At 37.3% G+C, this 20,817-nt stretch overlaps 1 protein-coding gene across 1 annotated transcript in view; it reads left to right on the top strand.

The window, feature by feature from the left end:
- The window catches only part of TENM2 (teneurin transmembrane protein 2), a 1,085,256-nt gene that overhangs the window by 177,758 nt on the left and 886,681 nt on the right, over positions 1-20,817 (top strand). The gene's annotated exons all lie outside the window — the stretch shown is intronic.

Below are 20,817 nucleotides of genomic sequence, written 5' to 3'. Positions count from 1 at the left end.
TTTTAATTTTTTCTAATGGGCACAACAGATGACTTCAGTGTCTCTTACTGGAAAAAAATATTGAAGATGAGAAATTCCAGAGCAGTGCACATGAACCAGCCCTTACAGGAAGACAGCTACTTCCTTAGGAAATAAATATATCTTAATCCACATAGGAAATCCAATAGTGAGGTACTGGAAGGAGCAGAAACAGGTCAGAGAGCCATCTTTAACATGGATTAAAAACTAGAAACGTGATTAGTACTCCCCAAGTAACTTTGGGGGTTTGATGTCCAGAGAGGTACTGTCACCTTGAAGACAGTGAGTTCATAGTTCAAAGAGTTGATCAGCATACTGAATGCAAAGTTTCTGAGATTGCCAAAACAACATCAGGGCGGTATTTTATGAAGTTATAGTCCCATGAGGAGATGGTTGGAACAAGTTAGATCATACAGCACTTCATGCTGAATAAAGCAGAAATGGTGCAAGGTGGGGCTGGGACTCACCGGGGAAAACCTGCAATTGTACGGAAGTGCAGAGGAGAAAGCACAGCAACAGATACATATATATGAGTTATTTAAGATGTTAATTGCATTTTTAATAGGTAAGGGAAATGGAGTATGGTTGATATGGAAGTTAAAGTAAGGAAGCATGGATAAGTGATCTCGTTAAGTGGGTGTATAATGGTAATGAAGGCAGGAAGGGGTGGTCTTTTGAGAGGCAGGGATAGATTCAAGCCCTTTGTAGGCAATTATGGACTTGTTAAACTTGGAATTGAATTTGTAAGTTTGATTTAAATACAAGCATTAAAAAAAATTGCTGGTGGCCTCATTATGTAGCTAGGCTAAGTGATGAATTTGGCCAAGAAATCAGAGCAGTGCTCTGTCCTAGCTTCATGAACCTGGCCAGGCACTGCTTCCTAAAATTAACTCCAGCTTTCCCTGTAAAATTGGCTCAAGATTACTGTAATAGGTAATAATTCATGAGGTCTGAAAACTAACAAGATCTAGAAGGTTAGTTTTCATACTGTATATTATACATTTGAAATTTTTCTCATACAGTTTTCCTTCATGTAGCAAGGACAAACAGCCCTTTACACTGTATGCTACATGCTGCAGTAAAATCTTTTCTTGTTCCCAAATCTTTGGAGAAAAAGACCAGTCTCTTGCTAGAATTGCTTGATGGAATATTATAGGGGAAAAAAAGCCCCAAACATGTAGTTGAATCAATTGTTTTACTCACAGGAAAACAGATAAATGAAAACTACTAAAAAAGACTGTTGCATGGTAGGTTGCTGGTTTGTTGGTTTTTTTTTTTTTTTTTTTTTTTTTTTTTATTTGTTTTTTTTTTTCCCTCTGAAGTGAATGAAAGCAAATTAAGGGCTAATTTAGCATCGGACTAAAATCACCTAAAATAAGATAGGGCACACATGCTCTGAGACCTTCTCAGATACATACTCTAGGTAGCAATCAGTAAATTATTTAAGAAAAATATTATGAAAAAGGAGAAAAGAGAAAAGTACAGCCATACTCTATATGAATGTTTAGTGCTGATGTTAGAATATTAATAACAGGGTACTGACAGACATTTGAAAAACCACACCTGAGACAATACAAAGATGATTTTGTATTGCATGTTTATGTGCTTAAAGCACCTGAGAAGCTGTGTTAAATACTGATAGGGTTCCAAACTTAAAGTCTGATGGGAATTGAAAATAATAAAACTGGCTGGGAATGAGCAGATAAGTATTTTAGAATGCTGTGAAAATAGGAATTTTCAGATCTGATGTGAGTGTCCTTCAGAGAAAGTAAATGCTAGTTTTAGACTAATAGCCAAATACAACTTGAATCAAATCAGAAAAAGCATTAGTTTAACTGAAGTCTTCAAATGATTGCTTAATGATAATAACTGAATGAATTTCCAGCCCATCATCCAGGTTATGCAATGTAGGGAAGATTTTCTGAGTTCTCTAAATGTATTTGTTATTACTGTTTATCCTCAGATTCACATCCAGTGTGGGCTGCAGCAAATCAGTCAGTTAGGAGTGGTAGGTGGGGAGATGTCTCAGGGATTAGGGCACTCAAATATCTATTTGTTAATCAGACAAATAAATAAACAAAAGCCAGTTGCCAGGATCTGTGGTTACCTAGATACCGGGCACTTTGACTTGGAAGCTTTTGATCTTGTATCACTCCATAGAAGTTTTTCTTCTGAGTCTGAAAATATCTGCTTTTCACTTTTGATACTTCATTGATTTTTTTTTTTCTGATAAGAATTACAGAAAATAATAGTTTATAATGTTTGTGTGTGTATATGAACATTCTAGTCATTATAAAAGCTATGTTTTTTCCTTTAGATTATTTCCCAGGTCTTCTATTATTTTCTTAATCCCTGCTTGAAATGGGATTTTTGTCCAAAAAGAATAAAATTAAGTAAAACCTATATGTGTATTTATACACCACCACAATGTTAATATTTTGGTTCTTCCCATTAAAATAGCACTGTAATGTATCTAGCAGAAATTTGTGATTATTGCATATGCAGAATAAGCAGAAAAATTTGAGGCAAACTTGAAAGATACAGCCATGTTTTCTCCTGGAAGTTTCTTCTCAATGACTGTAAAGAATACAAGGATTAGGGATGAAATAACTGAAGAGGGAGCAAAAGTTTCAAAAATCTGCTGGAAGATAATAAATACTGAAATTAATATGGTTTATGTACCTGGAGTCAGGGTTGCCTTCTAAAAATGGTATGTCAGTTTGCTCTTAAATATTCCAGTCATGTTTTATCTCCTTGTCCCAAAATATATGATTATATCAAGATGATTTATTTATATACAAACATTAAGGAAAAAAAAAAAAACATGCTTGAATTATGTTGATTTTTATCATCGTAGCTGTAGCTGCCAAGTTGAACAAGGGTTTCCTTTTCTGAGCTACCCTGTACCTTGTTTTGATATCCTGGATGGCTGAAACACTTAGAGCCAGTCAGTGCCCTGACTGGGGTTTTGAATGTCATCACAAAGTGTTATACAATTGCAAATCCTAATGGTTCTTCTCATATTTGATAGATTTGCTTCTTTATATAATTGTTCCACTATTGCTCTTGGCACTGCTATTTCCATACGGGAGCCCAGGAGACCATGGCCAGCAATAGTTAAACCAGTGACAACAGGAATTGTCTCCATCAATATCAAAGCTATCAGGGGGTTCTTCTTCTCTTTATTGAGACATTTTGTATCAGGTTTACCTCTTCCACCAGGCAAAATAAAAGTGTAGTATGAGAAAGGAAGCAATTGCAGCATAGTTAAACTGATTTATGTGCTAGAAAGAAACTGCATTTCAAATGTAAGAGCAGCTTTAAAATAACCCTGTGAAGGTAACTGGAGAGTCTTTTGAAGTAATTGTCTCTGAAAGCTCCAGCAATTAAGTGCTTCTGGATCAAAATACTGTTTGCAAAATATTACTAAATTACCCATATGAATCAAAACGTTCCAAACTTTAATACAGTGAACTATGTGTATATTTTAGTAGACACTATCTGGTCATTGAAATTAACTAGGAGGAAACATGTTTTCTCTTGTTTGATTGTGTAGAATTTCCAGTTACCACTTTTAAGATAAGTCAAGCATTCTGAAAAGGTGCATTTTGTGGGGAGGTGGACAAGACAGGTTGGACTTCTCAACCACCTTAGTTGTGAGTCTTTCATGTTAAATTCCAGAGAAGTATTTTGAAAGTTGTTGATTTTGCATTTTTAGCGAATTTCACAAAATTTCAATTTGAATACTGTGACTTCATGATTCTTCTACTGTGTGGAAAAGTGCACAATACTCCAGTGAACCTCCAGCTTGTATTTGTTGGTTAGGATGGTTAGTGATCTCTTCTATCAGTTTGCTGCAGTGAAATCTACAGGCTTCTTTATAAAGCACTTCCCTTGCTCTATTGTTCTCAGCATTCCATAAGAAAATCTTGAAACTCTGATTGAAATGTTAGAGAAGATCCCAAATAGGGCTCAAATAGTCCCTTAATTGTCATATATGTGAGGGAATAGCACCTTGTAAAATTCCACCTGCAGAAGTGTGCCAAACATCATTTAGTTGCTAATTGTAGAGCATTCATGTCAAACTGCTCTTCATATTTCAACCTTTAATTTCTTTTGGCATCTGATTTGACATCTGATTTATTATCATTTGTTCTCTGTGGAGTCTGTGTACTTTGATATGTGATGACTCTGTTACAAAGTCAGACCTGTTAACTTTGGCCCTAAGCACCACTTGCCTCTACTGTGTCACCTTGCAATCTTTTGTAATGTTTACTTGGAGAACAGAGTGTTTACAGAAATCTATGAGTAATCTTTCCAATTTCAAAAGCCCATAATCTTCAGACCACTACTTTCCTTCTGGGCCTGTATTTATTGCCTGGAAAAACTGGTGTGCAGGAGGAGTGGATAGGAATGGGCTTGGCTGGCTGTAACATTCACTGGCCTTATTCACTTTGCACTGATTTAAAAAGCACAGGCCCTTCATGTTCAAAATTATCAAGTAAGTGTGACAGCATCATACAGTGGTTTTACACAATAAACAGCCCAGCTATGTAGCTTTTCATACAGAATTAAGATTGGGGAAAAGAGTCTTGTACTTCATGAAGTACATTTCATAAGGAAGTCATGATCTTGTACCCCCTGCTGGAGGGTACAAAATTATGCCTGAATTATGACTAGAAAGTCTGGACCAAATGGAATGCACTGGGAAATGTTTGCAGACATTAACAATTTCATATTACTTAGTGTAGCTAAGAAATATTCCATAATTACTGATAGGTGGCCTAGAATAGGACATTGAGATTTCCTTTGTAATTGTAGATTGATATATTATGTGTATCCAGTTTGATTTTAGCATCAAGTCATCACATAATTATATATAAAGATACTTTACAAGATACTTGTTATTTCTTCAGGATCCATTACAGTCCATCAGACTAAATACCAGTTCTGGTTTTTAAACTATGCATTATAATATAAGGATTTTTAAAATAAGGGTTGTTTACCCATTAGACTGTGAAGATTTTTTTAGAGTCACTGTAAATAGATGTTTTTCTCCTAGGCAGGGAATTCTGAGCTAGTATAGTGGGTGTTGTGATGAATTGTTTCTATGTAACAAAAATGCAGCGTCTTTGGGGTTGGGAAGGTTCAGTTAATAGAGGATTTATCTTGATTTTTATCAATAAGTTAAAATACAGAACACCTGCAGCCATTTGCATGTGAAAAATATAGTGAAATGAGTCATCCTGAAAGTTGAGTGGGCCCAGTAAAGTCCAACAAAAGAAGTGAAGATCATCAGGAAGATGATCAAAATTAACACGAAGTGAAAAAGTTGTTCAAGTGTTTGCAGCAAATCTAGGAATAAGTGACAAAAGATTGGTGTCGAGGTCATAAAACATGATATTACTGGATATGGCATCCCCTTTTATATGTGGTAATTTTATTCCTTGAGTGATTTGGAAAAGACTATGTTTTAACTTTAATGAGTCGCTATGAAGTTGAAATTACTTGCCAACACATTCATGTGTTTCAGTTGTTTTTTACACTGCATTTTGCATGAGGGGAAATTGCAAATAGTAAATGTCAAGGATTCACTCGGGGCATTACAATTTCAGAGGCATGATGCTAATACGTATTTGTCTCATTACTGTCACCAGATTGAAGTTAGTCCATGGATGGCAAGAGCTCATAACTCATAGGAGACATAGTTACAAATGACCTGTGGGAGGTCACAGATATCACAACTTCCTAAGTTCACATTATAAACGTGTTGTTAATAAGAAATGAGATACATGTTGTTCGTATTCTTTGACAAAGCCTGTTTTCACAGAAAAAGAGGTGAAGGGATTTTTTTTATACTTTTCAGTCTCAGCTGATCACATCATTGCGGATAATAATATATGGGAGAAGGAAGGCAGTGCCATCCTTTCAGTAATTTACTGAAGTCATCTGTGATTTTTCTGTATTAATACAATTGATACACTGTACTATATAATTGGCCTGCTGATAATTTGCTCAAGTATCTGTACAGTGCTGAAGAGCAATGAGTATTGTACGGGGGCTTTTAAATATGATTTGTATGCAGAGGTGTTTTATCTTCTTCCCTGGCACCAAAAAGCAGTGTGGAGCTCACTGTAGCAATTCACAGTGGGCACATCTCAGCAATAGTGTGCTGCTCTTCTGTTAGCTTAATCAAGTTAGCACAGAGAGACTGAAGAGCATTCTTAAGGTGCAGTTCTGTGTGTGAAATGAACTGGGTATAACTTTAACTGAGTTTGTCCAGTGTTTGACACAGTTGATAACTGAAGCTAAATGCTTTGCTTGCTTACAGTAGTCAATAAGGTGAAGGATGGTATAACCTGGCTATATTTGTTTCACCTTTTTAAGACTATGTGGGTTTAGGACTTATTTTTGATTATGATGGCGTAATCTGTGCTCTAGATTAAACATCCTGAAGCAGGTGGTTAAGTTGCTGTTTATTGTGTACGCCTGCACACTGGAACTGCTTGCCTGCCTGTCGAATGGGGAGAGCTACAGTTAATGTATTAAATCATTTGCCTGAAAACTGCGTTGTCTTTCTCTGTAATTCTAGGTGCAATTTCAGGTGTCAGCCTTGATTCATAAAGCCACACATGGTTTGATTCATAAAGCCATAGAGGAGTGTCTGATAGACTGCTTCTCTTCCCACTTGTAAGAAAGGTGTGCCACTGGGTGTTGATTTATCTCTTCAGTCACTTGGTGTGCAAAGGTGTGCAAGTGATAGAAGTGCTCTTTGGTGGGAGGGTGTCTAAGGAGCAAATACAAGTTAATACTATTCACTGACAGGTATCAAACAGGTGCTTTAGCTCATTAGTTAAAAATATGTTCTTTTTCTGTTTGTCTGACTAAAGTCAATCCCAGCAGTTCAAAGAATCAGAGAGGTTACTATGTGATGAAGAGTTGAGGACTGAAAAATACTTTCTGCACTTTTTCAGCAGAATGTTTTTGCCTCTCTGGTAATATACTTCAAAAGCATGTCTTCATTGCCAGGTGTTTATAAGCAGCAACAATGATTAGAAATATTTTAGACTGAAGTTTGTAGCTCTTTAAAACAGTTGCTGAAAACAAAACCCTGGAGAAACTTCGTTGCACACACACAGATTTACTCTAGACATGAAAATGACTTGAATTGGCATTTGTCTGCTTACCAAGTTTTCAGTAAATGAAGAAAAAGGAGGGGGAGCATAGAAAAAAGTATCACTGACAATTGGCAAGTAGATTGAGTGAAGAAAAACTGGGGAAAACTAATATATGCTTTTTGAGTCTGAGAATCCACTAACTGTATTCTGAGACTGTAGGTTGTGGACTTAATGCAAATAGATTTGTTTCCTTAAGATGGGATTTTTAGGTTATTTTGCATACCTGATTTTCTAATTCTTGACAATAGGAAGGGTGATTGGTGTGGGTTCCTAATTACTGGGAGGGGAAAAAAGAAAACATTCCTGTTTTCAGCAGGCCAAGGAGGAGGATCTGAGGAGGCATTGGCCACCTGCAGGAGGGAGCAGCCACCAGTCTTGCAAGGCCTGATTGTCCTGGTCAGCCTGGTAGCTTTCCAAGGCTAGCTGCTCTCATGAAGTTTTCCTGCTGCACCAAGACTTTTGACAAGATGTATTCTCATAGCCACAATGGATAGGTATGGTTTGGGTTAAGGACTGCTAGGTGTGTGGAAAACTGGCAGGACTTGTGGATACAGAGTTGGCAGCTGGTTGGTAGCAGCAGCATCTTGGAGTAATAGGGGCAGTGCTGATAAAAATCTTTATTAACAGTTTGATGGGAATGGACAGGGTACTCTGCTAGGCTGAGTGGGACAAAATCCAGGAAAATAGTTTCACTACAAAGCAATGTTGCTGTTTTTAACAAGCTGGAGACATGGTGTGAAAGAAGCCTTGTGAAATTCAGAAACAGCCAACACATCTGGGGTGGAGTAACACCACAGAGGAGCTGGGGCCAGCAGGCTCCAAAGGCATGAGGGGGTGTCCTTGTGGACAGTGAATTGAGCAAGACTCTGTAACAGTCTGTCTTTGTGGCACAGGCCAGCTGTGTGAGCAGCAGGGCTGGGAAAGAGAACTGGGAGCATGTCTGGGGTCCCCAGGTGTCTGGTTTGGACTTCCCCAGTACAGGAAAGAAATGGATGCAGTGGTGGAAATCTGGCAGAGGGCTGAGAGCCACTTGATTGTGGGCTGAAGCAAATCACTTATTCGGAATGGCTGTGCATTGAGATCATTGATTTACAGAGATGTAAAGAGGAGAGCCCTTTTGCTCAAAAACTCCAAACCAAAGAAAACCCAATTCAACCAAAACCCCAAAACCTCACAGAAATAAAAAACCCACATCCAACACCCCCACAATTAAACAAACAGGAAAAAAAACCCACACAAAAACCCCTCCAAAAGACAACATGCTTTACTCCCCTCCCCAAATGTGTCTAAATCCTCAGTCTCAAGAATAAAGATTTGGAATACCTGGACGAAAGTATGTCCATTAGAAAAAGAGTAATTTGGGTCTTTCTAAACTAGAGCACTTCTTTCCTTACAGAGGGGAAAGGCGACCTTTAAACCAGGTTTTATTGCTATGATAAAATACTATATCTCTTTGTGCTTACATTGCAGCCAGGGGATTTTATAGCATATAACATTCTTTTAGTTGCTTCATCTCTGTGAATTAGCTAGCTTTTGGAATTAAATCTGAGCTAAACTGTTGGGTAACTCTTCTAGGTTTAAGTGTCTTGGTTCAGAATTTTTTTGTTTGGTGAATGATTTGGTTTTGGTTGTGGGATTTTTATTTTTTCTTTCAGAAAAGGAAATAGGGGTCCTTGACTGTGTCGAATGACTTAACCGTTTTGTGTAAAGGAAAAGTTGACATTTATGCAGAAATACGAATGGCAAGAATGAATTCCATGTACCTTAAAAACCCAAACAAATCTATCCTTTAGGTCTGGTAGAGACTCAGAGCTCACAGCAAATACAAAGATAAATGGCCTAACACCTGCTAGAAAGATGACTGTCAAGAATGAAGTTCAGTGTCATCCTTTCTGTAATTAATTCTTCCTTGTGTTGTAATGCTGCTTCCTCATGAAAGCATGGACAGAAGATCAGTCATTCTGTTTTTCAGGATATAATAAAATAACTATAGGGTGATGATCATCTGAAATACTGTCATAAATAAATGAGTTATGGGGACAGAATTAATTTGATGTTTCCCCCCACCCCCCATGTTTTCTATGTCCTGTCTGTCCCTTATTGGAAGAGAGAGTGGCCAATTTCCTAATTCAGGTGCACAGTTACAAGTAGCTTTTCATGTGCTTATTTTGCTAAGTGAAAAGCAGTGTTCTTTCAAACTATCAGTAGTTTGAATATTTTTGGGTGATATGCAAACGATGGCTGTGACATTTTGTAGGAAATAATTTTTCTACCTACCAGGCAATTCCTGTCTGACATGTAGGCGACACACACTGTACTACTTTTGCCAGTTTTGCATATAACTTGAGAACTCTGGAGTATTTTTATTGCTAAGGAAAGGCATCATTGGCCAATTCCTATTCCATTGACTCCTTTTGCTACAAGAGCAGTTTCAGACTGATGAGTTACTATTCATTTTGTTTGAAGCTTTGCATGTATATATTTTTTTACTATTTTGTGTGTCAGCTAAAAATAACTCTCTTGCAGAAATGACAGAATAAATTTTACTAGGAAATAATAAAATCTACTGCACTGAACATGTCACTTGAGGCAAAAACAGTTGCTTATGCTGGCTGGAATGTTACTCTGATGTTTTTAAATAACTTCATTAGTCAATAAGATTCAGTTTAATTATTTAAGTGACAAAAAAAAAGAATTTGATACCTGCATATATCCACTGTTTACTCTTTTCAGACTATTCTTTATCTTAGAGCTGTGAACACTTACAAAACCCCATTTGGCTGGCAAAATATCTTTTTGTTTACAAAACCTGAAGCTTTTAGCCACTGCAAGTTTTTAAATGTTCCCTGCTGAGATCCCAAGCTAACATTTTTTTGCCAGCAGGCACCACTTTCAGTTCATGGGAACCTGCTGTCATCAAAAGAGATTTTTCCTTAGGTGTCTTTCCTTTTTATTGCAGCATCTGAGGAAGCTGGTCCTTAGGAGATTCTCACTTTTTGTCTTTCTGAGAAGCAGAAAGCATCTTTCAGTCATAGTAACTTCAAATTCTTTAGGTGGAAGAAAAGTTTGAGATCGTTTAGCCCAGCTGCTAACTCAGCATTGCCAAGTCACCACTAAACCACATCCCCAAGTGCCACATCTGCACATCTTTTAAACACCTTCAGGGGTGCTGACTCCACCACTTTTCTGTTCAGCCTGTTCCAATGCCTGACCACCCTTTTAGTAAAGTTTTTCCTAATATTCGACCTAAACCTCCCCTGGTGCAACTGGAGGCCATTTCCTCTTGTCCTGTCACTTGTTGCTTTCTTTTTGATCTGGTTATACTGACCTGTCAAATATGTGATATTGCTGGCCCAGTCTTGATGATAGAAGACAGAATCTGATCTCTTTAGATTGATCCTTTGAATAGATTCTACTGTTTCATCTTTCTTTAGACTGGAATGCAGGAACTTGTGTAGTTCCTGATGATTTAAAAATCATTATGGCATTCATACTCTGTCACTTTGAGACAGTAAGTCATTACAATGGGGCTTTTCTCCCATGCACTATATTGAGAAGCCTGAACTCATTCCTTGTAGTTCTATTTCTCTTTTTGCAAAGCAGTGGCAGGAGGAATCATGATTTTATCTTCTGATTCTCAGTGGTCATCCCTATGCGATTAAAAGAGCATTGCATAATAAAGTAACAGCAATAGAGCTGTTTCTCCTTTTTTTGCTTCTTCTTTGAATGAGCTGGTACTTCAAAAGGTATACCATCTGCCTCATTTCAGAGATACTTGCTTCAAAGCTAGGCACATGTAACAAAAAGGCAGGTAGGAAAGACCCTCTAACACCCGTTTCAGTTCTAAAAAGGGAGGAAAAAGCCCAACAACAATCTCTGGTTGAGTAGTTAGATTCTTTAGTAGAAACATGAAGTGTGTGGTACAGTGATACTTTTTAATAATATATCAGAAAAGGAGATATGCAGTTTCATCTTCTTGTCCAACAGATCCTTTCTTTGATCAGTTCTCTAGGCAAATTCTTTGTCTAAAAACAAAACATTATCAAGGAAAATGCCTCATCCTAGACACTAGGGAAGGTGTTTAACAGTGTTTTAACTTCAGACTTCCCAGGCTGTGAACTGCACTTGGTGGAACTGCGTGTGTTTTATGCCAAGCTCAGAAGAGTTGGGGCTTATGATGGCCATTTTCTCACTGTGAGAAATCAGACCTGATTCTGTGTGCAGCACATCATAAAGTGCTCTCTTTGCCAGAGGAGCCTTCTTTTGAGGCAGGAACCGAGCTATTGATGAATTATCCACAAAGTAAATTGTGTATGAGACATGCACTGTGTTTTCATGGAGGTGTCAATGCAGATGCATTGATGACATAGCATTAAATGTCTCCCCTTAATCATGATGATGAATAATCACTTATTATAGTGATTGGAGTTGAAATCTAGATCATGTTCTGTAGTACTGCAATGCTGATTCTACAAGTTTGTTGTTTATTTGTTACTTTTTTTTCTCCCAGTAGATTTAGCATAATCCTATTTATCTAAAGGTTCTGACAGCAAAGTTTAGTTCATTCTTGTCTAGTTTTTTGGTTATTTGTAGTGTATTTTTTGATATTTTTAAGATTTATGAAAGAGAATTTTCTGCTTTCTGTATAGTCCAAGTGCTGCTGTTGGGGATAAATCAGCTTATTTACAGACTTCTCATGCTGTGTAGTGTCATGCTATCAATCTGGTCCTGCTAGAGCCACAGTTCAAGAACTGGCACTCCCGAGACTGACTTTTACTTGGATAACAGAATTAAGAGTATATCAATTCATGGTAAATGTTCACATCTTGTTGTCATGTTTCCTAAGGTTATTGTATTTATTGTTGGCATTTAGGATAAACTATGGTGTTTAATTTGGAGGTTACCTTAGTTGATTAAAATACCTTGCAAGTGGCAAAAACTCTTCAGTTTTATTGGGAATTGTGATTATAGAAAATTGGTGCTTTATGTGGATTTTCATTATATCATCAAATTTGCAATAACTTTAAAAGGGGCCTGCAATTTACAGGATTTAATTTGCATCTCACTTTATTTTTTTCCAAACTTCTACCAGTGTTTTCTTACAGATATAAAAAAGGTTTGAGAAGATAGTGAAGAAGTTGGACTAGCAGTAAATAGTCTAAATGTATCTTTTAGGAAGTAAATTCACCACTCCTTTTTAATTTATTATTTTAGAAATCAAGTTAGAAATCCTGAAAAATAAATATTTTGTCCTTCACATCTGCTGTTAGTGGTGTTTCACCCTGACCTCGTTATGCAATTTAGTTTTGTTTTGTTGTCCCTTGGATTTGAAACCTCCTAATAGCATTTAACTGGAATCTTTTTTCTGCAACCGAAGACAGGCCATAATTACTAGGACATGTATAAATGTACCTAATGGTTATCCAATGGGCTTTTCACCACTCTTACAGGGTTTTCACATAACCTGTCTGTTCAGCTGGTACAAGACAATCTGGCTAGGTATTGTTGAGATGTTTACTAAAGTCAAGATGTGAAAATTTCCTGCTTTCTTTTTAGCTACTACGTTTGTGTTGAAGGAAGTTAGACTGAGCTGTCAAACTGATTTGCTCTCAAGAAAATTGTGTTGGTGGCTATTCATCTCATGGTTAATCTGGAAGTGCTTATAAATAGTTACTTTAATGTATTTGTTCTATCAGTTTGCCCAGGGCTGAAGCCCAGCTGAGTGGTCCGTAATTGGTCTGTAATTCTGTGGTCTTTGCTCTCCTTCACCCTAATCTCTTTAGAGACAGGAAATAAAAACCTCGTCTTAAACAAAATGGTGGTTTTAGAGAAGGCCCATAAGAACACACTAGCCATACAATTTCTGTGAGGAATAAAACTATGAGAGGATGTCCTCTGAACAAATGCAAACACCCAGCAGCATTACTTTCCCAGGTGCACTTGGCACTTCAGAAATCCTTGTGTATTGGCAAAGAAGAGTTATTTCTGAATGCATCATATAATAAAAGTTATGTTTTCCTCAAGAGGATGTTAAAGACTGTAGGATGCTGAGGAGAAGTTCTAGGTAATTGGAGGAAGTCCTACCTGCACATTTCTGCAGCCACTATGTGACTCCCCAAAATGTTCTTATTAATGGGAGTACACCCATACTGAGAAGAATTACTGTGCACAGCTGTGATGTTCCAGGTAGGGCATTGTCTTGTCAATAAAGCACTGCAGGTTCTGGCACAGCCTCAGCTCAAATAAGTTTAGTTCCTACTTCACTTGGTTTCAGTGTAGTTACAGCAGATAAAAAGATAAAAAGTCAGTCTGCCTTAGTTATCACTATAACTAAGGTATTCATATAGATTCATCCTTCAGAGGTTATTCCACACCATGCGGGACTTAAAATGTAAGTGCAATAACTTTTAAGAGAATTAAATACTGTAAATAATATTGTTTAAAGCATTTCTTGTGTAGTTCATGCTCAGAAATATTACTCTTTTGTGTTAAGCTGTCTTTATGTGGTTACAAAAAAAAAAAAAAAAACACTCCCATTTTATAACTAGGCAAGAATATTTATGGCAGCAGTTGGCTGTGTTTTGGGAATTAGTGCAAAGACCTGATGAAATGTCAGTCTTGAAGTTGCCTAATGCAGCCACAACTGACCGTTGTCACTGTTGCTTGTAAAATAGCTCAGCTGGTGGAATATTTTAGGCAATGGTTTCTCCAAATCTTGGTTCTTTTCCAAATGATGATGCTAAAAGGGCTATACTGTTTGCCTGCTGTTTTATTTCCTGGGAAGTACATTTATACACTGGACCTATGAATAAGGGTCTCAAACTGTACCTGGTTCAACTTCAAGATGCTAAGATTTGTTTGCCATTAGGGATACATTTTCAGCAGAAAAAAAAACCAAACCTGCTATTGAAAAATATTTTAGAAAAACAATTAATGTAATTCAGTTGGTTACTTATTAGGATTGGTTGTAGTCTTTTGGAGTATTGAGCTGTTTTGCAAAATAATTGCAACATATATGGCCATCCTGCCAGAATAATATAGAAGAAATAGCTAAAAGATGTAAATTTCCTCTCTGGGTATCAGGTAGATTCAATGTAATGCCCTGTGAACTATTTCAGAATGCTCCCTGCAAAATCTTAGTGTGACAAGGTGTCAGTTTTGACAGATCAGTGGTGAAGATTGCACAGATTTGAATTAATAAAGGTCAGAATCGTCAACAGGAAGAGATGCCTGGTGACATGTCAGCAAGAACTCAGACATGGCAGTGAAACTGCTGATACAGGAGAGAAAATGGAGAGTTTGGGGAAGAGCTGGGTCTTCTGAAATGTTAAAATGTATTTTGCAATTCTATAGGTCTCTCACTAATGAGTGAGTTTTAATAGTTTAGGTAAAGCAAAAGAATGGCAGGTGTCTTGACACTTGAAAAAGCTGTGCTGTTTTCTGAGTAAAATGCACTCTTCCCTCTCCCACTATACCATTTGTCATGAAAAAAATACATTTATCTGCTGAGTGAATGTTAATGGAAAGTGGCAATATGAAATAACAGAACTATTGGATGCAGGCTTAATTTTCTTTCTTTAGTCCCATGCTTTGTACAAATACGTGGCCATTGATCTGATTTGTTGCCCCAAGTAGGTGTTTATCTGTCTACCTGTCTGCTCACTGGTCTGGCTAATACACAACCTTTCAGTGAGGACCAAACACTGAAAACTTTGAAAAAAGGTTAGGGAAGAGGAAGGATCACGTCTAAGAAAATACGAGCAGATTAATTTCTTTGTTTCTCCAACTATTTTTTTAAAATATAAAATAACTTCATATACATGGTACTGTATACATTATGTAATGTGTAGTATCCTGTGCTCAAAACTGTATTTATTTATATTTAAATCCTGTGTGGTACACAGATATTGTTAGAGTTTCATAAAAGCTAGCTAGTCAATATCATTGCAATTTGCAAAAAAGCTTGCCAGTGTTATCCAAATTTACAAAATGGGTGTGAGGGAAGAGACCCCAGGGGACTACAGACCTGTTAGTCTAACTTCAGATCTTGGAAAAATTATGGGGAAGGTTCTATTGGGTGTTGTTGAAAGGCTTTTAAAGAGTGATGCTATCAACAGGCAGAGTTAACACGGGTTCACAAAGGGCAAGCCCTGTTTAATTAATTTGATGTTGTTCAATGCCAAGGTCACCTGCCTACTGGATGAAGGGTAGGTGGTGCATGTAATTTCTCAGGATTTTAGTAATGCTCGTGGTACTGCCCTTCAGAGCTTCCTTCTGAGCAAGTTACGTGAATGTGGGATGAGCTGAGTGAGGAGCTGGCTGAAGGAGCTGCAGTGGATGGCTCTGCCTCCAGACCAGGATTGTTCCCCAAGGCTCAGTTCTAGGGCAGTGTTCTTCAGAAAATTGATCAGTGCTGGCATGAAGGAGTTGAATGCACCATTAGCAAGTTTGATGATAGGCAAACAATGAGGTGCTGTTGACTCTTGAGGTACGAATTGCCTTGCAGAGGGATTTCAACAGCTCAGAGAATCAGGCCTGCCATTGTTGAAGAGGCATTTGGACAATACCCTTACTTGGGTCAGCCCTGGGTCGCTCAGGCAGTTGGAGATGATCATTGCTCCAACTAAAATAGTCTGGTCTATTCTGTATGTGATACATTAGACATGGAAAGTCAGTGCACTGACACACTCTGGGAAAAGGAGCTGTTCTCTAAACAGTTCTGTTAAAACCAAGCCACTTGAGTCATAGTAAAGGCACCAGTTGCTTGGGTGAGGTGATGGGATACATCGATGGAATGTGATCAGAAAGAAAGGACAAGAGTTACTGTGCAGAAATGTTGCTTCTTTCTGATACCATTCCTAGACTGAAATACATCGTTATTAATGTATTGTGTAGGGTTTGCATGTGACAGAACTCTTTGTCAAACACCATGTGCAGGTGACATTTGACAGTCTAGGCCCTGACATAGTATCAGTCTTATCTGTAAAGCATAAAAATTGCTTCAGGCCATTATCTTGCTCTTTACTGTTATCCATTGCACAAAACTAATTGAGATTTAGCATTGCAGTTGGGTGTTTTGCTCAAATCACAGATCATATATCCAGTATATCATTTATCAGATATACATATATGATCTCTTAATTTCCTTTAGTTTTTTCCTCCCATTTATCCTCAGGCTTATATTTTCAAATGCTTTTCTGGTGAATACACAGATAATGAGGTATTTAACTTAGTTCAGTAAATGTGCTACATGGTAATTTGAGGAATTCTTTAATGCCTACGTGCACATGCGTGTTGGTATTTAATTATGGATTAATACAGTGGAAATGCAGTAATGGAAAGTGGTTATGCATTAAAAGCATAGTTGCTGTTCCAAGAGAACAAGAGGTACACTAGAGATTTAGATCTATTTTAAATTTTCTTCTTAGCAAGTGCTATAATGAGTAGTGTCATCTTCCTTAAGTTACTCTTAAGGGACATTGTTCCATGTAAAGTCTTACTTGACTCTAGTGGAGTACTGGCCAGTTGCCAGAGTCCTCTGTGCTGTGCAGTCCGCTGGCTGAAACTAAAGAGATTCTCATTCATAATCACCATGGGCAGTACAAATAAAGAGTAGAAGCCTGAATTTTGTGCATAAAAATAATTTTGGATTTTGCCTCAGACATGGTTGTGAAATGCCTTCATGTCTTGCAGAAAACAAATCCTCTGAAATCAGAATTATGATTTCTGATTTGTCCAATTTGTGTGAGAAATCTGTGTTGAAGAAGCAACTGAATTCAGGACTTCGTGGCATTTTACATGTGTCAACCTGTGGATTGTCATTCTTCTCAAAGAAACAGGGTAACTGGTAGATTAATTTTGTGCCTGTGGTGGTTTATATTCAAGTTCTGTTCATTTCAGTGCTGCTGGTCCATAATGCAAGTGCTTAAATTTGTAATTAGTTACATTGATCCCTGGTCTCTTGGTTGCAAACTTGTACTGCAGTGTTAGATATTCAATCACAAAAGGAATGAATGATTCATAGTGTTTCATTAACTAAATCTTAGTTTAACAGTGCATAACTCAAGAGCTTTAGTTGCAAAATTTTTCACAGAAGTAGATATAAGTTTCTCACTCATGCAGTAGCAAAATGAACGCTGATGTCAGTGAGTTTTGTGCTATGCTGAAAGGTGAAATATAGTGCAATACCTGGTTGTGACTGTAGTAGAGAGTATTAGAATCAAATAATAACAAAAGGTAAAAGAACCTGAAAAACTCTCAGACCTTTTATGGAATTTCTGCCTGTGTATTCATACAGGACACCTGTACTGAAATGAAGCAACTGAAAATGAAGAATTTTTAAAAGTCATAGGAAAAACTAACTCTTGCATGTTACCTGAACCAGGTGTTTTCAAGTGGAAACATACTATTGTGGTGACCCCCAGGCAGTTGCTACATCCTTTGAAATATAAAACTTAACCACTGAATATATCATTGTTTAAACGAATTAATATCCAGTTTCTTGTAAGGAGGTTTCTTTTCCAAGGGAATTTGCTATGACACAGTGTCTGCTGGCTGAATGTGCTTGTGCCTGGTATGGATTCTGTGCAGTTTTCATCTTCTTCCCACTGTTCAGTGGAAATAAAATTGTCTTGCAATAGCTGTGAGGGAGACATGGTTTTCATGACCAGCTGCTATTCACTTGCCAGAACCCAAGTGTGTTAAGTACTGCAAACGAGCAGTAAATTCCTTCGGACTTTCAGAAATGAATAAGTGATGCATGCCAAAAATTATTGCTAGCCTTTCAGCCCATAATAAACCACATAAGGATTGTAAAATGTTCTCCTTCTTTATCCGTTAGGTAAAAATGTCAGATTAGGTGATTTAATTCATACATTTGGAATTTAGAATAAGGACATTGCAGATTTTCCTTTCTGCTTACATAGATAAATGTCACATTGGAGTCCATGCTCTTGGAAAAATAAAAGTTTGTCTGGAGTGGAAGATGTCCACTTTGCATTTGACACAAAATTGTTAGCTGCTTAAGTTTAAAAGTGGGAGTGAGTATACATAGCAACTACTCTATTATGTGATTAGAAATGTTTATGGAATCTGCTTGTCCTACTGTTTGTGTGCAAACCATGTGGGTCCTGCTGTTTTACTAATCCAGGAATATTGCACCAGGGACAATGACCACATGTTGCTTTTTCTTAGGTTATACAGAAAAACTTAACCACTTAATATGACTTGCAACTGTATTCAGTGTGTTCGTGGGCCTTAGAGCTTCCAAATTATCTTTAAAATACAATTTAGACAGGCATATGGATTTGAGAGAGCCTAAATTTACTGATTAAGCAGGGGATTGCGTGAGTGTTGTTTGTTGCTTTGGGTTTGTAAATTAAACCTTAACACAGTTGTGACTGTGTTTGTTCCCCTTGGCTATTCAAGGCTTCTGTTTGATGAGCACTTGAGCTAATGAAAAAATGTCTCCTTCAGTTGTTATTTTATCCACCTGGACTTTCAGCAGAATAGAAAACTGGTGGAACAGTTTAATTCAAAGGCAGATAAGGAGAGGAGTAGGATATTGAATGAGGGGTGTGTTGAGGGAAGAGGGGCAAGTTAAGAGAAGAGGAATGAGGGGCAATTGGAATGGGGAATATAGATGGAAAAGCACAGGCTGACCTGCTTTTTGGGCTTTGGGGTTCTTACATGACCTGCTCATTTATTAGGAATATTTCTTTGTTTCTACACCAGTGGTTTCATGTGAGCAGTGCATTTTGTACCACCCTTATTGATTCCACCCTTATTTCACACCAAGAGGGAAGAAAGAAGATGGTTCAAATGGTTTTTTCTCAGCCTGATTTGTTCAGTCCTTGCTGATGAACTAAGTAATTATCAATGTCATTCTGCAGAGAGTTATTTTTGTTTGGAGATGTGCTTGTATTGAATGCTGTGGGAAGAAGGGGTATATTAAAAAAGACAGATTTAAAGGAAAATACATATCCCTACTATTCCAGTGTCAGATATCCTGAGGATTGTTTCTTACAGCTGTGCATTACAAAGCAGTTCTTCGGTATTTTTGTTCTTATCCTCTTTCACAGGATGAGGTGGATGTCAGGCTGTATCTAATTTATTTTTCCAATATTACCAGATTAAGATTGCAGGAACACCTTCAAACTCCTTTTGATGCTTGCTTTTAGAGTTTACGTCTTTAAAATGTCTCCTTTGCTTTCCTGGTGGGAGACTGTCAGAACCACGGAGTGCAGGTGACAGTGCCTAAACCTGGTGGCATTTAGATTGTTCTTCAGGTCATTATAAGGACAGCTGAAGCACATTCCTTAAATGCTTCTCAATATGGGAAAGACAGATGTTCAAGGGCAAGTAGAACATTAGGTTTGCTTTCCAGAAGTTATGTGGACAAACAATGGAATTTGAGTTTTACACAAAAAGGGAGCAAAAAATGGATTTTTAAAATGAAAATTAGGTTATTTCTTGGGGCAAATGGAGGTCTCTGTTTCTATAATCTTGCTGGTATGTATTGTCAAATGTACAGTAAATAAAGCTGTCTTTCAGTCTCCATTCATCACTGTATATTACCAGTGACTAGCATAGTTTATTCCTTCTTTCTTTGTCTTTGCATTATAGACACAGCTTCTGTGCCACATGAAGTGATGGGGAGTGCCAGACTTTCCCTCCTTTCCTTTTTTGTCTATTGTCCCATTCTTCCTTTAAACAGAGCAAAAGACTACTTCTGATCCAGTAGTAAAGTTGATGAATTAATTTCTCCATTGTGAACATACAGTTTAAGATTTCATCTTGATGTTGGAATGATTCCAGTAATTTCACATTATATTTGAAAGGCATATATTATCATTTTTCTGATTGATGATAATTGTTAGAAGTAGATGCAAACTATCCTAGGTGTTGTTTTAGTCATTCTCTAAGTCATCACCAACCTGAATATAGTCTCTTTAAAGAAATAAAATTATATTAGAAGTAAAAATAAGTTTTACTTAGATTAGATACATTTTGTCTCTTATTTAATTTGTCTTAGACATAGCAATAAATGGTAATTTTATGCTTTAATGCTTTTGGAGAATAACACCAGACTACAGCTATATCTCATCCCTCTGAAGAATTGAGAAGCAAGGCATGCTACAGGCTGGAAACAAAGCAAAACCGTTTCCAAGGATTTCCCTTTTTACAAACATTGCTCAGTGGACGGTACTCTGCACAGACAAGTCACAAGAGAGATATCTATTTTCCAGAATATATATTAAGCCATTTCTCAAGAACAAGATTTTGAAATATTCAGATTTACACTATAGTTATGCTGCTAAGTGACTAATCTATTCAAGTGTAACGTTGCAGGGAAGCAAAACAGGAAAACACAATTTTCAAAAGATTTCTACTTCTTAGGTCACCATCTCTTCTTATTTTGAGGATCATTCATATCACTGTGCAGGAATTGAAAATTGCTCCACAGTTTGTGGATGCTATTCCATAAGCTGCTTTGTTAAAGATTACTGATGCAGTACTGGACGGGAAAGAAAGCAGAGGATTTATGAGAAGCAGCTTTTCTACAACTATTCAGAGCTGGAGAGAGAGAAAGAATCAAGATAGGAGAGAGCCCACAGATTTT

Source organism: Anomalospiza imberbis, chromosome 15 (assembly GCF_031753505.1).
Source record: "Anomalospiza imberbis isolate Cuckoo-Finch-1a 21T00152 chromosome 15, ASM3175350v1, whole genome shotgun sequence".
NCBI lineage: Eukaryota > Metazoa > Chordata > Aves > Passeriformes > Viduidae > Anomalospiza > Anomalospiza imberbis.
This window is presented reverse-complemented; position numbering and strand designations above follow the sequence as displayed.